This window comes from Balaenoptera borealis (assembly GCF_965194805.1).
Source record: "Balaenoptera borealis genome assembly, chromosome: 13".
Taxonomy (NCBI): Eukaryota; Metazoa; Chordata; class Mammalia; order Artiodactyla; family Balaenopteridae; genus Balaenoptera; species Balaenoptera borealis.
In genome coordinates, this window is record NC_138870.1 from 76,048,961 (window position 1) to 76,065,370 (window position 16,410).

Below are 16,410 nucleotides of genomic sequence, written 5' to 3' on the forward strand. Positions count from 1 at the left end.
ATCAATGCAATTAGAATCCTCAAGCTCCCATCACAGAATATTTAAAAAATCAGGCACACACATTAAAAACAAACAAACAAACCCCCCCCCCAAAACTTCAGGTTCATATTAATATAGTACTTGGGAGAAAACATGCAGATTTCAAAAGCTCCTGACTTCCTATTTCTTTATGATAATTTCTTAATACAAATGATTTATAAATCATTTTATAAAACTCTTATAAATCATCTTCTAAAACTAATGACAGACGTACATCACCCTTTGAAAAGGTCAGAACACTTTCACAGCACTTGCAAAAAGTAAAATGAAGGAACCAGGAAGGAGATGAGAAGGAAGGAGTACTTTTAAGATGGTGATAAGACACTGGGCAGCATCTAGCCTGTAAGCATCTCTCCTCTGTAGAGGTCTTCAGTATAAGAAATGTGGATATTGACGGCTTCAGCATGGTGTCATGTACCAAATCAGCACCACTCCTGTCATCCATTTGTTTCAGTATCACTCTCAGGTTCCCCACCTCCTTTTTCTTTGGACAAGTTTCAAATAATCTCCTAGCGTCATTTTTCCCAATGAAAGCTGGCCTATTCCCTTTGCCTTTCTACTAACTTCTCCTTCAAGGAACAGTTAACGTGCCCTCCCTTCTTCGACACCATGACATGGAATTACTAGTCTACTTCTGCTTCTGTAGTTTTTGAGCCACTATAACATTCAATATGTACTACAATTACTTGTGTACATGACTTTCTTCCTGGTTAAAATGTAAGCTCTGAGGACAGGCTGGTCTTGCTCATCTCCTAGTGACCACCTACAGCTACAACACCTTCCCACAGAAACGGCTCAATACAGGGTAACTGAACTGAACTGGAAAACATGTTGCAATGCATTGAAGATACTGGTCCTTTAAGTAAGGCCTGTCTCGGGTGCCGGCAAATGGAACTGTCAGTTCCAGAGAAGCAGAGATTATTTCAGCACTCAAGAGGATGCCTGGCTCACCAGGGAATCATGACTACGATGATGGCAGGTCCACAACTTCTTAGATTTCATTTCAGCGCTTTTCTGTACTTGCTGCGTGACCTTCGGCAATTTACCCAGTGTTTTAGCTTCCTCATTTGTGAAATGGGGATAACACCACTTACTTCATAATTTTGAAGAGGTTTTAATGAATTAATACATGAAATATCTTAGAAATCATCCCAATGTCTTAGAGCCTGGCACTTAATAGTAAGTACTTAATAAACCATAGCTATTTAATTGTTATAATTAGCAGTAACACATTTTTAGTTTCCAATAAACCGTCATGTGCAGTGAACATTGTATAATACTTAAGTCAAGCTACTGATACAGAAGTCACATAATACATACTTGCTAAGTAAGTGAAGACATTAAATTCAATATTTGAATGTGATGTCCTTATATATAATGACACCTAACAGAATTTAAGAATTAAAAAGCAAGAGGCCTGGATCACATCCAGAATTTTCTAACAGTTGATCTACAAACTAGATTGATCTACTTTAAAAAAGAACAGTGGAGTGACACCCCAGAGGCAGAAAAAAGGTTTTCTTCCCACAATTAAAATTAGATGATTAATTGTTGAAGGTTCTTCAAAACTTAAAAATAATGATTAAGAAAACTAAACACCAACCTGGAAAACTCTTTGTGGCACAATATTCAGGGCGGAAATACAGATCTATATCTATCCAACGATTATAACCATTTAGAATTCACATATTGTAAATGGACAAGAACCAGAAAACACTAGGGGGAATTAGCTGATTTGTCAGAGTAGCCTACAGATTACTGTCTTTCCTAAATCCTGTGGATGTTAGCTGAGCATTATAAAAATGACATATTTGCCTTCAATTATTAGACATTCTGACTTTGATCTATCAGCATTACATTGAAATTCTAGTGCAATGGAAGAATTTGCCTATTTTGGTACTGACCCACAGTATCCTTACCAAAACTGTGAACATTTTAAAGTTAATGGCCATGATCCAGGATATCATACACAGAATGTACAATGAGCAGCAAACATTGATTTAATAACTTAAATAGAAAATGCACCATGTAAACTACCAGTCTAGGAATTACGAATAATCATTCATATGTTCAGTGCTGGCCTGAGCAAGTAAGAGAGTAAATGTAAAGAAAAGAGGAAAAATAGTATACTAGGGCTTCCCTGGTGGCACAGCGGTTAAGAATCCGCCTGCCAATGCAGGGACATGGGTTCGAGCCCTGGTCTGGGAAGATCCCACATGTCGCGGGGGAACTAAGCACGTGCGCCACAACTACTGAGCTTGCGCTCTAGAGCCCGCAAGCCACAACTCCTGAGCCCGTGTGCCACAACTACTGAAGCCTGAGCGCCTAGAACCCATGCTCCACAACAAAGAGAAGCCACCGCAATGAGAAGCCCGCACATCACAATGAAGAGCAGACCCCGCTCAACGGCAACTAGAGAAAGCCCGCGCGCAGCAACAAAGACCCAATGCAGCCAAAAATAATTAATTAATTTTTTTAAAAAAAGGAAAAAGAAAAATAGTATACTACACAAAGGACACAAGCAGACATACAACAGAAGAACCTTCTCAGAACCTGATCACAGGAAGAGAAGTATAAGGGTACAGCTCTTTGCATTTAAAGGAAAGTCTTCTGAACTCATCAACAGACTTAGCTCCTCATAACAGAAACTACTGGGACCACCTGGAAGGAATTAAATTTTAAAATCAGTATATTAGATTAACCCATATGACACTGCCGTTTTTCTACGTGAAAACCAGTAGAATATCAGCAATTTCATATGGTTCAACCTAATATAATCGATTGAGCAGAGTATCCACATCAAGTATACTAAAAAGATTAAAACGGTTCCCAGTTCTCAAGGTCAGACATTAGCTAGACTGAATGAGTTAATTTAACTTAATTGGGGGGGGGCATTTAACAATCAGAAATGGCGGGTCAACCATGAAAGAACAGGCAAAAGACAGCTGTTAGAACAGCAAAAGAAAACCTGGCCTTTCTCATTCAAGCAGTGTTTAGCAGAGTATTCTAAGCCATGATGAGGTTCCAGTAGTATTTGTATCCTAACTGGGAAGAACTATAACACTGATGTTCCAGGTACTGTGCTAAACAATACACAGTATACTCTACCTAATCCTTTCAACACCCTGTGAACAAGGTATTGTACTATTATTACCCCAACTGCCAGATGAGGTAACTGGTCTTTGAGAGGGTAAGAAAAGCCTGACTCCATTACACATTCCAAACATTATACCACTTGTTCTGCTGACATACTAAGCAACCTTCTAATTATAATATGGCATCTCATGTGGCAAAATCTACGGGGAAGAGAATGTGTTAGCCAGGACTTGAGAATCTGTTTCCCAAGGCAGTTACTTTTTTTTTCCCATGTAAATTAATAAACTGACATTCTGATTTTTATATCAATCTCATGAGGCTTTGAGAATTATAGTCTGATCCAAAAAATCGATTATTAGAGTGTAGATGAACTGAGTTTCAGAGCCTGCAAGTCTCAGACTCTTTATCATGGTAAACCTACTAAGGGATGTAATCCCTATCCTGTGAGGGCCCTTTGGGGAACAGCCAATCCTCATCCTCCCAAGAGAGGAGATAACCTCAACATTATCATTAGCAGTCTCTTCCCTTTTGACATCTCTAGAGTACAAAGAGGTAACAGAAGCGACCAGATTCTAATCCTGACTCTGCTGTGCTAACATTTAATCCTGAGCAAATCACTCTCCTTCCTTGCTCTCAGTTTTTCATGGGTAAAATGGAGGAGTTGGGCCCAAGGATCTGATATCCCTTTCTTATCTACACCAATGGCTGCTTATCCGGTGAAACACTCCTCCCTCGCATTCCACGTGCACTTTCTAGTTTTATATCTCTCTCTCTTAGCATCCCTTCCTGTTTCTCTGACTGGCTCCCCTATCCACTTTCTGCCTCTACACCCATCCCAGTAAAGTCTGGGGTCCTCTACTCTTATCTCACCAGCACTCAACAGTTATAACTCTAGACTTGTACTTACAAACACTATCTGTACTCCCCGTTATCTGCCTACTGTGGATTCTACAGAGTCAGCATGATCTCTGCATATACGTGAGGTATTGAAAAGCTGTGCCTTTATCTGAAGGACCCAGGTGCAATTCAATAGTCTTGGGTTCAGAATTTCAACTGGATATTAGTATTTTCTTTTCCAGTTTTGTCTCTTGCTTCCATGTAATTCACCTACAAAACTATACTTTCAGACCTCATTTCTGACTCACCTCAAAAATCCTGATGGTCATTTAATTTTTAGTTTTAACCTCAAGCTAAAACCTCAAAATCCATTCCTATTACCAATCCCCAAATTCCTCTAGACCAGACTTTTCCAAACTGGTGTCTTAGAGAAGGCTAATTCACAATATGTTAACAGCTATGATGTGAAAAGGTCAGCATAGCAAATAGGTTTCTTTAGTCAGACTTTGCACAGCCATGCAATTTTGTGAATCTACAAGAGGGAAATATTATATGTAGCATTTCCTGAACTTATTTTTAACTACTGTTTCTCCCCCACCACCCCCGCCAATGGAGCACCTATTAATATCTCTAGGAACCAGTGTTTCACAGAATATTTTAGGAAACACGGTTCTACCCTTTCCTATTTCAGTCAAAGTATCGACCACTTCAGCTCAAAAGCGCCTCTGATTTCTCACTCTCTCCCCAATAGCCAATCAGTAGCTAAATTCCTTTTCCTTCTCAATCTAATCATTTCCATCCTTTCTATTCCCTCCGAAACACTGAATTTCAGACCCTGTCGTAAGAGTGATAGATCATGTCTACAAAATAAATATTAGATATGTTGCTATCAACCCCTCAAGGCTGTCATGAGGATTAAAAGAGAATGAATATGACATCTTGTATAATGTGTCTTTCCAAAGCATCCAACATTTCTCCCTTAAGATTAGATGGAATTTGTTCTTTATTATGGCAAATTTTAACTTGAACCTTAAGGATATCCATCTTCTTAATAAGGGCAGTACTGGCCTTATACATATTGGCCATTATTGGAGACTTTTAAATGAGGCAAATGAGAAATGTGGATAATATGAATATGGCATGAGTAACAACAGTGGCAGAGTGAATGTCATACCTAGCACTGGGTCGCCATCCCCCTGAAAATACTTACAATCAGGAGGTATAGAATAGGTAACAGCATACAGCTAGTTTTCTCATTTATTCAAGCGTTGAAAGTTGGGTTTTTCTAACTCTATTAACTGTGTACCTCCTCAATTAGCCTACCAAGTTTCAGAAGAGGTGAAGATCTTCATTCATGTACACCTACTTGTAATCCCTTACTAACATTAGCATGAAAAGAACAAGCATGCAAACATTTTCCTCATTCAAGGTGCATTTGAGTGCTAGGCATTGGGGACACGGAGGGAAACAAAACAGAATCATCTCTGTCTCCACAGAATTTACATTCTTCTGGAGAAGATATATATATATATATATATATATATATATATATGAAACTACTAACTATACAATTATTTAACTACAACTGTGGTAAGTATACACTGGTTGATTCTTTAACCTTTAGTTATTCACAGATCTGGAAGAAGGAAAAAAGTGGGCATTAAGCTCATACAGGGTTTAAAACAGTATGTCTCATTAGAGCCTTTTCGAATTAGCCAGAAAATACAAAATGCACATGGGATATTCGGGGGAACACAGGGATGGCTAAGTGGGGAAAGCTTTGGCCACAAGGTAGCATTAAAAACAGATTCTTTGAAATTGTGCCCATGATGGCGTAAACACCTCTGAGACCTCTGAGTACTACCTCTTTGGCTTGTTGCCAAATGTATAAGAAAAACCAACCAATTTTAAGTGTTTACTATATAGAGAGCTTTGTGCTATGGGTTTTACACGAAGTTGAATGATTATGACGATGATGCTACCAGTAATAACTAACATTTCCATAGTGTTTTATGGAACACGATGGCCCTGTGAGATTGGTACTATCACTTTCCTTTCCCTCTGAGGAAACTGAAGTGAATGAAGCAGGTTAAGTAATTTGTCCAAGGTCACAAAGCTGTTAAGGACAGAGCTAGGATTCACACCCAAGCAGTGTGGTTTGCTCCTCCCCACTCTGCTCTGCCTTTGCATATACGCTCACATATATATTGAAGCATGATATTAGACCTCTCTGAGATGTTCATCTATTCGGAAATTCAGCATGTCACTAAAATTCTATGGGAATTTTAATTCTGAATGATCATATGTTGAAGAGATCAGGAATTTTCATTATCATCAGTATTGACTGAAGCTCATTATGTGAAAAGCGTCACACTACATATGAAAATACAGGGATTTCCCAGGCGGTCCAGTGGCTGAGACTCCGCGCTTCCAATGCAGGAGGCGCACGTTCCATCCCTGGCCGTTCCATCCCTGGCCGGGGAATTAAGATCCCGCATGCCCTGCGGCGCAGCCGAAAAATACAAAGAGGCTAAAAAAAAAGGAACAGGTTTATAGACCAAGAAGAGAATTCATCATTAAAAACAGACAAGAAAACCTCAATTTGTTCTACCAATTAAGCTTATGTTCACGATTTTCACAATTAAGACATACATGTAACAGTACATAGGGAATCGTATTATATAAACGTCAACATATCTCTTTCAGAGCCAAAATACTTGTCTATTATGAAGGATGACATACTTGTACCTGAAAGCAGCATTACTAGTCATTCTTTTAAAGATATTATTCTGAACTTTGAGAATATCTGTGTTCTTCCTTTATTAACAATAAGACTAAGGAGCACATCTTTTACCCATAGAGTGGAGTATGTAGTCTGGCACAAGGTAGGCACTTGAATGTTTGCTAAATGAACAAATGGTACTATTTAACTATAATGCTAGAAAAACCATGCAAATATAAAATTTGTACCCTCCCCAATACTGCTGTTATGTAACTTAAAACTGAAGCAATGAAGTTTTCACTACATGCCAGAAAAGTGGCCCTCACAACTCAAGATCATCATCATGAAAATATTTCACATGATTCAACCATTAGTTACCACTATAATAAAACAGGTAAGAAAAGGGTCCTCTCCAGGCTGCCCCAGAATCCATTTCTTCTAGTGGTAGATGTGCTGCTGCTTTTTTAACTTAAAGCCCTAACTAGCCAGAACTTATTTTTAGGTATAATTATTTCAGGAAAAAAAAAAAAAAAAGATAAAAGGTTCTTGGAAAACAATGCTACTTAAAGAATACTTAAATCTATTTAGGCCAGAAAATTGTTTTTACAACCTCAGAGACCTATTGTCATCAAAATATTTCCTCCGTGGAGGGACAGGGTAATTAGTAGAGAGGTGTTAGCTTTGAAGGCAGCTGAACCTGTTGTCTGCCGGTGACCAGTATGTATAACACAAACTGGAAGCTGGGGCTGGGCATTGTGATAGGGAAAGAAGTGCATGTAGGGAGAACCTTCCAATTTCCTCTTCCACTGCAGGTTCCGCAAGGACAAATTAAAGGGCTAAAACCCAAGGTTTTCGATTTACTCTCAACAATAAATATTTCCTGATTTCACCCTGGATGTACAGAACCATATAAGGCACTGCAAAAGAATTACAGACACGGTTTATACAGCTGATGGTTGGCAGAATTACTGATGATAGATCTTGTAAGACCTTGTGCGGCAGCATCAGATTTAAGTAAAGTTAAAAATCATAATGTTCTCCTTGAACAAACGTACAGACACCAAGGGCGGAAAGTGGCGGGGGGCGGGGTGGGGGGGGGGTGGTGGTGGGGTGAACTGGGAGATTGGGATTGACATGTATACACTCATGTGTATAAAATAGATAACTAATAAGAACCTGCTGTATAGAAAAAAGTAAAATAAAATTCAAAAAAATATAAAATAAAATAAAAATTACAATGTTCTCCTAGAAAAGATCTGAAAAATAAGCATTTACTATATTTCAATTTTTAAATGAGAAGAGCGTTTCTACTATTGCTGTTTTTGTAGATATTATTTACATTAAAAGGATAACAAAGTGGTATGCAAAGTATGGGGAACACCAAGTCTCCACTAGTGAAGACACCACTTTTACTTATCTGAGGGTACAAAAACTGCAAGTAGATGCAGCTTATTCATTTGATAGCTGTTGCCACTTCACATAAAACAAAATTTTCCAGCTCCCACAGTTTTACAAGATAATTACCCTTCTAAATACACATTTTTAAAACAATTATAATTCCCAGATTTACAAAGCAGCCATTAATTATTATTATTATTATTGTTATTACTACAGAACACAAACAAAAGAAAAAGTATCCTTTTTTACAGTTTCAAATCACTGTTCTCTCCTTAGAAGAAAAGTCTGTAGGAAACAGTATCCACTATGGATCAAAAAATTTTTAAGTCTTTCTCAAAAACAAAAAACAACCACCACCCCTCCAAAACCAATCACAGTGCTACTCTGAAAAGTACTTCACAATTTTGACTATTAACAATACCTCTTATAACCAACAGTGCCAGGAAAGCAACACAAGGAACAGCAGACAGACGCTTTCTTTATCACTGCCAAATGATACTGAATACAGACCCTGCAGGATATTAAACACCTTGTATTTTTCATGGATCCAGGGTCCAACTTTTGAGGTACTCCTATGCAAAGCCCAGCTGTTTTGAGTGATTTATCCACAGGAGTTTAATTTCAATTGTGTGCTGGTAAGTGGGAGGCAGTGATTATACCCTCCCCAAATCTTTCTAGTACGCTAATGAACATTTTAAGAAATAGTTCCCAACGGAGATTAATTTGTCCTTCAAATATTCTCCTCCTAACTCACTAATGGCAATATCTGATTCACCATCTTTTAAATGCAAGAACACAGGACCAAGCTTATAATGACACTTGTACTTCATTCATTTGAAGACCGAAAATGACAGAGAACAAGTGTACTCTCTTGTGTGTCCTCCCCTACCATCTTCAAAGGAAAACTGTACTGGAAGTAAAACCAGTTACACTTCCTTGAAAACACATCACCAGGTTCCTTCACCTCTTTTTGCTTTTGCTTATTTCTCCTGGTACCAAACCGCACCAGTGTTCATTTCTTCTTCTCTATAGTACCAGAAAATCAGGTGTGGCTATTCCTAAGCTCACCAGTAGTAGCCTATCAATTAAATTATAGGTTCATCCTGTCCAATGTTTTTCATCAAAAACCTAAAGGTAGACATAAAAGACATACAATTTTCAAATGCCACAACTAGGGGAGATCTCATATACCAGATGGCAGGCTACATGTTCAATAAGTGGGACAAAAAAGGAATAAGATGAAATATTATCAATACTAACCCCTGCACTGAGATTTTCTAATGGGGGTGGGGGAAGCCGTAAGTTCAGAATGGAGAAGTCCTCAAAAAAATTAGTAGGAGTTTTAGTTTGCTACAACCAAAGCCTGCCTGCATTAACATTATACTAAATCAGAAGGGAAGGCAGCAGTGATCTTCAAAGTCTCCTGAAAATTTCCCTGAATAGGTCTTTGATACTGAGGAAACTTGGCCAGTTAGTTTTAAAAGCACTTGATTATATATTCATGGGGGTGGGGGTGGGGGTGGTGAGTGTAAGACTTGAAAGCACAAAGAGAATCTGAGCTCCCTTTCTGTGTGGGTCAATGGTTAAGGCAACTCCAGGGAGAAGTCACTTCCACAGAAATCTAAATTCAGATGCCTTTATGGGAAAGCACAAAAACCACCCTCTTATTTAAAAAAAAAAAAGATGAAACCATCCTCCTGGTAGTCTGGTAATCAAATAAAAGTGCAAGTAGTGCAACTCTTCGTTACCTAATTCATGGAACTGAACAGTGAAAATTTATTTTAAAGAGGTAACTGATTATAGACAGCTTTCCAAGATATACTATTATGTGCTTATCCTTAATGCTGAAATGTTTCTCCTTTAAAAAAACTTTACTCTTAAAACCCATGGATCAAATAGTCAGAGCAGGTAAGAGGCAACCCCTGCATCTCCAAGCTCAGCTGAATTAGTCCTTAACTTCCACCAAGAGGAGTGGAGTGGGGTGGGGGAATTACAGCATTGTTCATATTTTATCAACAATGAAAGAGAATAATAATTGAAATAAAAACCATACACAGTGGCAAAAGCTTCCATTTATTCCTCAAAATATGTCTATTGTGTGCTAGGCAATACTTCAGGGACCCAGAACTCAGTGGTGAACATGACCATGTTCCTGCCCTAATGAACCTTGAATTCTACTAACTATGTGTCTCCTCCAGCTATTTTCTAAGAATGATAAATACATGAAAGAAGGACAGCATGCAAGGAAGGGGCACTACTTCAGAGAGGATGAAGAGGAGTATTTGAGAGTGTCCTCAACAATGACAAGGAAGCAGCCTCAAGAAGATGTGAAGGAAGAAGCATTCCTGGTGGAGAAAACAGGAGAGGCCTAAAGTAGAAACAAGGTTGAAATGTTCTATCCAAAGGGATAGAAAGAAGGCCAATGTAGCTACTGCACAGTGCATGATGAGGCGGGGTGATGAGCTGGGAGAAGCCAGATATCGAGGGACTTGTAGGCCATGGCAAGGAGTTTGAACATTAATTACAAGGTGATATGGTCTGATTTGTACTTTAAGATTATTCTGGCTTCTATGAAAAATGGACCATGGTGCCAGGAAAGGGTATGGAACTATAACTACATTTGTCCATTTTTCTTATTAGGCAAGGAAATGAAAATCATAGCATCTCCAAAAAAGTGGAGGAGTCAAGGACACTGCATCAAGCAAAATCACTAACCTACTAACTGCCCCTCCCCCTCCCAAACAAAGAGTCTGTATGAAAGACTTTTAAACACTGACTGCAGCAGTGAATAATGAAGATAAACAGGATGACTTGTCACCAAAAAATAAAGGTGACTAACAAAGTGCTTTTTTTTTTTTTTTTTTAAACCCCATGCCTTCAAACCATAGGGATTCCATAATAGAAGTCAATATCTTCATGGACTACAGAAGATTAAACTATGTGACTCTCGAAGTTTAAAAGGACTTTTTTGGGTTTTTTTTTAAGTGGCCATTTGACCTCCATTTCATGTTTTCTTATAATAGGTGGAGAGAGAAGAACCTGTCAGCGGATGGCATTCAGAGACGGCTAAAGATTAATAACAACGAGCCTGTTAATTAATGAGCTTTACTCCTTCTCACCTCTATAGTACTGTTATTCGTGTTACTTCACCTTCCAAAATGATCTCTTTGCTCCTCACATGAGACTTACGTTGTAAAGCCTGTTTAAAACTACTGCTGGGGAATCAGAAGTGGCAAGGATGGTGATCCACATAGCAAGATTTCATGCACCTTCTCCAATACTTTTAAACAACAGAATAACAGCTTTAAGACTAAGAACATGCCCTGTGGCCATGGGAAATAGGAAGCTATTTCACATCTGTCTTACTAACACAAATCAAGAGTTGCCTTAAGAAGGAATTGAACCTGTACACGGTCAGAGCTCAGTATCAGCTGTGCAAAAAGTCAAATAAATTTGGTATAAATTCTTAAAATTTAAACAAATAACTCTAGAGGGATATTTGCAACCCCAAGGGCTCCTCATTTGCATATTTTACACACTGTGCTGGTCAATACGCTAGGCATCCATCAAAGTGCAATATTTTGTGAAATCAGGTAGTTTACAAGGAATCACATAAAGTGCTTTTGTTCTTGAAGCAGCTAACCAGTAACACCTACATTTCCATTTTCCATTTCATACTGTTATTTCCATGCTTTCTGGCTTATACCTCAACCCATCTCTTGGTTTATACACCTGAGAAGATCCAAAGCTGCTTAACGCACTGAAAACATTCCTTGTTCCAGGTTCTCAGAAAAAAGTAAACATTAGTAAACACTAGTTAGTAAACACTAACTTTCAAGCCAAGTTCAGAAAAAGGCATTTGAATGGCATGCATTAGCCAAAATTGCCTATACCCTGTTTTTGCAAGGCCTAAAGCTAAGAATGATTTTTAAAATAGTTTTAAAGGGTTAAAAAAAAAAAAAAAGAAAAAGGCTATGCAGCAAAGACTGTACGGGCTCTTGAAAGCCTAAAATAATTATTAATATTTGGTCCTTTACAGAAAAAGTTTGCTAGTCCCTGGTCTAAGGCAAGCAGTTCCCCAACTAGCTCTGTATCCAAATAATCTACAGAGCTTTAAAAAAACATATAAAGTCCTAGGCTTCACTCCACACCAATAGAATCAGAGTCTCCAGGACTAGCATTTAAGAATCTTAATTTTAAAAAGCTCCTCTGGAACTTCTGAGTCAGAAGTATAATGGTAACAGCCTGAATCCCAATCTCTCTCTCCTCAAAATACATAAAATCACAAAAAGTGCAAATAAAACCACACATGACCTCCAATATTACTAGGAGACAGAACACCACAAATTTCAAAGTACCTGCAAGTGGAGAAATCAACACCAAAATCCAAGAGAGCTCCCACTGCCTTTGCAAACCTATAGGAGCCTGACACAGGAGAAGGGACCAGAGAACACAGATGAAGCACAGACAAAATCACCCACAGAAGAGGGAAGTCCAACATCAAATATCAAAACACTCAACACTGGAATCTGGTTGTTGACATCATCAGTGACACAGAAAGAGACTGAAAGACAACAGCAACAAAAATGCAAGCTCAAACAAGCAGCACTTCTGGGGAAGAAGCAGATTAATAGAAAAGAGAGGTGTCCCTTAGAGAGACAGAAGTGAAGAAAGAAAATTTAAGGATCCTGAAGAAACCAAAGAGAAAAAGACAAATTTCTGCCTAATTCCCTTCACTATTGCCATCATTCATTAGAAAAATGTCCTTTGCTATTCTGACGGAAGGCATTTATGAACTAAGAGCCTTGTCCACAAAATGCCTAGGAATAGGTGGGAAAAACCAAACCAATTCCATAAAGAGCTACTGGAGGAAGAAACCAGAAAATGTAAAATCACATTCCAGCTAATGAACACTCCCCCCACAAAACAACAACACACACCAAAAACCATGAAACATCAGAAAATTGTGAAGCAATATTTCAAATTGAATTAAATACCCTCAAGCCAAGTATCTGAAGACATTAAAAACAAAACCAAAAATCACCTAGAACAAAACATTCAAAAGCTAAAAGCAGAAATGAACAAAATTTTAGGAAGAAATGCAACAGGAATTATCAATCTCAAAGAAGAAATCAAAGAGAAAAGGATAAAACCATTTCTGAAATTAAGAATAAATTACAAAGTGCTCAGGAGAGATTGGATTTGAGTGGAAATCTAGTAAGAGACATTGAAGCCAGGAAAATAAGAGAATGAAAATAAGAAAGGAGTAAAAAGAGACAGAAGAGAGTGTATGAAATATAAGACATGCAAGAGATCCCACACTGTATAATTAGAGGCCTTTAAGAAAAGAAAAATGGAACAGAATATTTAAAACTATTGTTCAAGAAATCTTTCCAGAAATAAGAGCAAATCTAAACCAGCACCTTGAAAGGGTCCACTGTATACCTGGGAAAGCTGACCTGGAACAATCTACTTCAAGACACATCTTAGTAAAAACACCAAAACAAACAAACAAAAAAACCCCATGAAAGACGATAGTGGAGCAGAGCAGCATTTTCAAGAAATTTAAGAATGTAGGAGCCAAGCTTTCCTTCAAATATTAAGTCTACCAAAGAAAACAGTTGTGAAGACACAAAAACCCAGAAATACAATGTACACATGCCCTTCCTGAAAAATTTACTAGAAGATGAACTTCATTCAACTAAGGGATCCTTGGGGAATCTTCAGCGAAAAGTTTAAGGGTGAGCATTTAATACATTTAACTACAGAACTAAGACAAAGGTGGGAACATGGTTAAAAGAACAGAATGTACATGTTATACATGCTGACAAAGTAGACAAAATGCACAAATATACTAAAATAAAATGACAGAAGAGGAAATAACTATGCAGAGGAAACTTCAAAAAATAGATTGAAGACCTCTAGGTAAATAGATCTTAAAACCAAATGAAATGGATAATTTCTTAAGAAAATACGGCTTACCAAAACTGACCACAGCAAAGATAAACAGAAAACATTACCAAAGGAAAACCTCCACAAAAGAGCACCAGGTTCAGAGGGTTTCACAGAGCAATTCTACCAAAAGTTTGAAGACCAGAGTCCCAATGCTACATAAATTGCTTCAGGGAATAGTAAATAGAAGAAAACTTTCAAGTTCCTTATGAAGCAAATATAACATTGATATCTAAACCTAATAAAGACAGAATAAAACTGTAGACTAATATCACTTATGAAAATTGATGCTAATATTTTATTTAGGATTTCTGCAGACTCCAACACCACATTAAGGAAAAAATACACCACAATAAAGTGATATTTATACCAGGAATGCAATACTCCAATATTAGAAAATCTATTAGTTAGCAGAAATAAACAAATACTTAATAAATTTTATCTATCTATATCTCAATCTTAAAGTCTGTCAATTAATGGGGAAATACTAGAGGCATTCAATATAAGGTCAAAAACAAGGAAAAAATACTGTCAGGTCCACCACTATTTAACATCATTCTGAAAGTATTAGCCAATGGATTAGAAAAAAGAAAACAACTGGAGCTATAAGAATCGGAAAAGAAAAATAAAACAATCTTTTCAGATGCCATGATAGTATACCTGGAAGACCCTAAACTTCAGAACTAAGAGAATCAATGAAAACTAACTCAATAATAAAACAACTGAGTAAGGCAAAAGGGTTAAAATTAACATGCAAAAATCAATGGCCTTTTCATACACAGCTAATAACCAATTAGAAGATTTAATGGAAAACTTCATCACAATAGCAACCAACAAGATTAAAAATAACTTAGGAATAAACTTAACAAATGCTCAAAATCTATATTAAAAAAAACCCTGACACTCCTGAAAGACACAAATGCAGACTTGACCAAATGCAGACATTCTTTGTTCATGATTAGGACCTCTCAACATCATCAAGATGTCCATTTTCCCTAAGTCAATTTGTAAATGTAATGCAATCCAAATAAAAACAATGAGCTTTTTTTCTGGAACTAGACAAGTTGATGCTAAAGTTTATATGGAAAAATAAACACACAAGAATAGACAGGAAGCCACAGCAAAGGAAGAGCTATGATGGGGAGATTAGCCTTACCAGATATTAAAATGTACTGGAAAGTCCCTATGAATAAAAGAGTATGGTCCTGATACATGAATAGACCAATGGACTAGAATACAAAGTTCAGAAATAGACCCAAATATATATTAAAAGTAGTATATGATAATGGTGGTAACTCAAATGACTTGAGAGTAATGAAAAGCAAAGATGCGCTTTTTCATAAATTGTATTGGGACAACTGACTATTTAGACATAGATAAAATCATATCTAAGCATTCTTTACACCACATAAGAATAAATTCACTAAAATACAAAAATAGTCCTTAAAAACAGGGAAAGATGTTCAATGTCACTTATAAGAAAAATGCAAATTAAATCTATGGTGAAATACCACCTCTCACCATACACAGTAACGAAAATTCAAAAGCTGGAAAATGTACTGTTTAGTGAGGCTTTGAGGAAACAATCAATGCACCAGCAATGTATGCAAAATATCATGCAGCAGTTGTAACACATAGTTGTAAATTTTTTGACATTACTCCCATGAAGAGGCGAAGTTCATGTCTCTACCCTTGAATCTGGACAGACTTGTGACTACCTCCCCCAACAGAGTACCACAGAAGCAACACTATGGGACTGGAAGCTAGGTCATAAAAGGTCGTGTAGCTTCTGTCTGGTTGTCTTGGAATGCTCACTCTCCTGATACATATGCCTTCTCAGAACCCAGGCTGCCAATTCTGTCAAGAAGCCCAAGCTCACTGAGAGACCATGTGTACATATTCTGGTTGACAGTCTGAACTGAGCCCAATTTCAGCCATCTCAGTCCAGGCACCAGATATAAGTAAAGAAGCTGCCAGAGAATTCTAGTCCCTAATGTTTCTAGTCACCTCCCAGCTATCTGAGACTTCCAGACAGAAGCTCGAGACAAGCCACTCTCATGTCCCCTACCTATATTTCTGACCTAGAATCTAGAAGCATAATAAAAGAATTGTTACACAATTAAGCAGCAACAGACAACCAGAGCATGGCATATCCCTAACCTGACAATAGCTAATAAAACTACTATTAATTGACCCTTCACATCAGCAATCTCACAGGAATTTACTTTGAAGATATATCTTAACAATATGAAAATACACATGCACATTTGTTGCAGCATTATTTATAACTTCAAAATGCTGAAAACTACCTAAAATGTCCAAACATAGGAGAGTGGTTGCAGAGCACATACAGCAGAATACCACAA

General features: G+C 37.5%; 1 protein-coding gene across 11 annotated transcripts in view; it reads right to left on the reverse strand.

Moving 5' to 3' along the window:
* The window catches only part of ATP2B1 (ATPase plasma membrane Ca2+ transporting 1), a 129,746-nt gene that overhangs the window by 88,709 nt on the left and 24,627 nt on the right, over nucleotides 1–16,410 (reverse strand). The window lies entirely within an intron of this gene.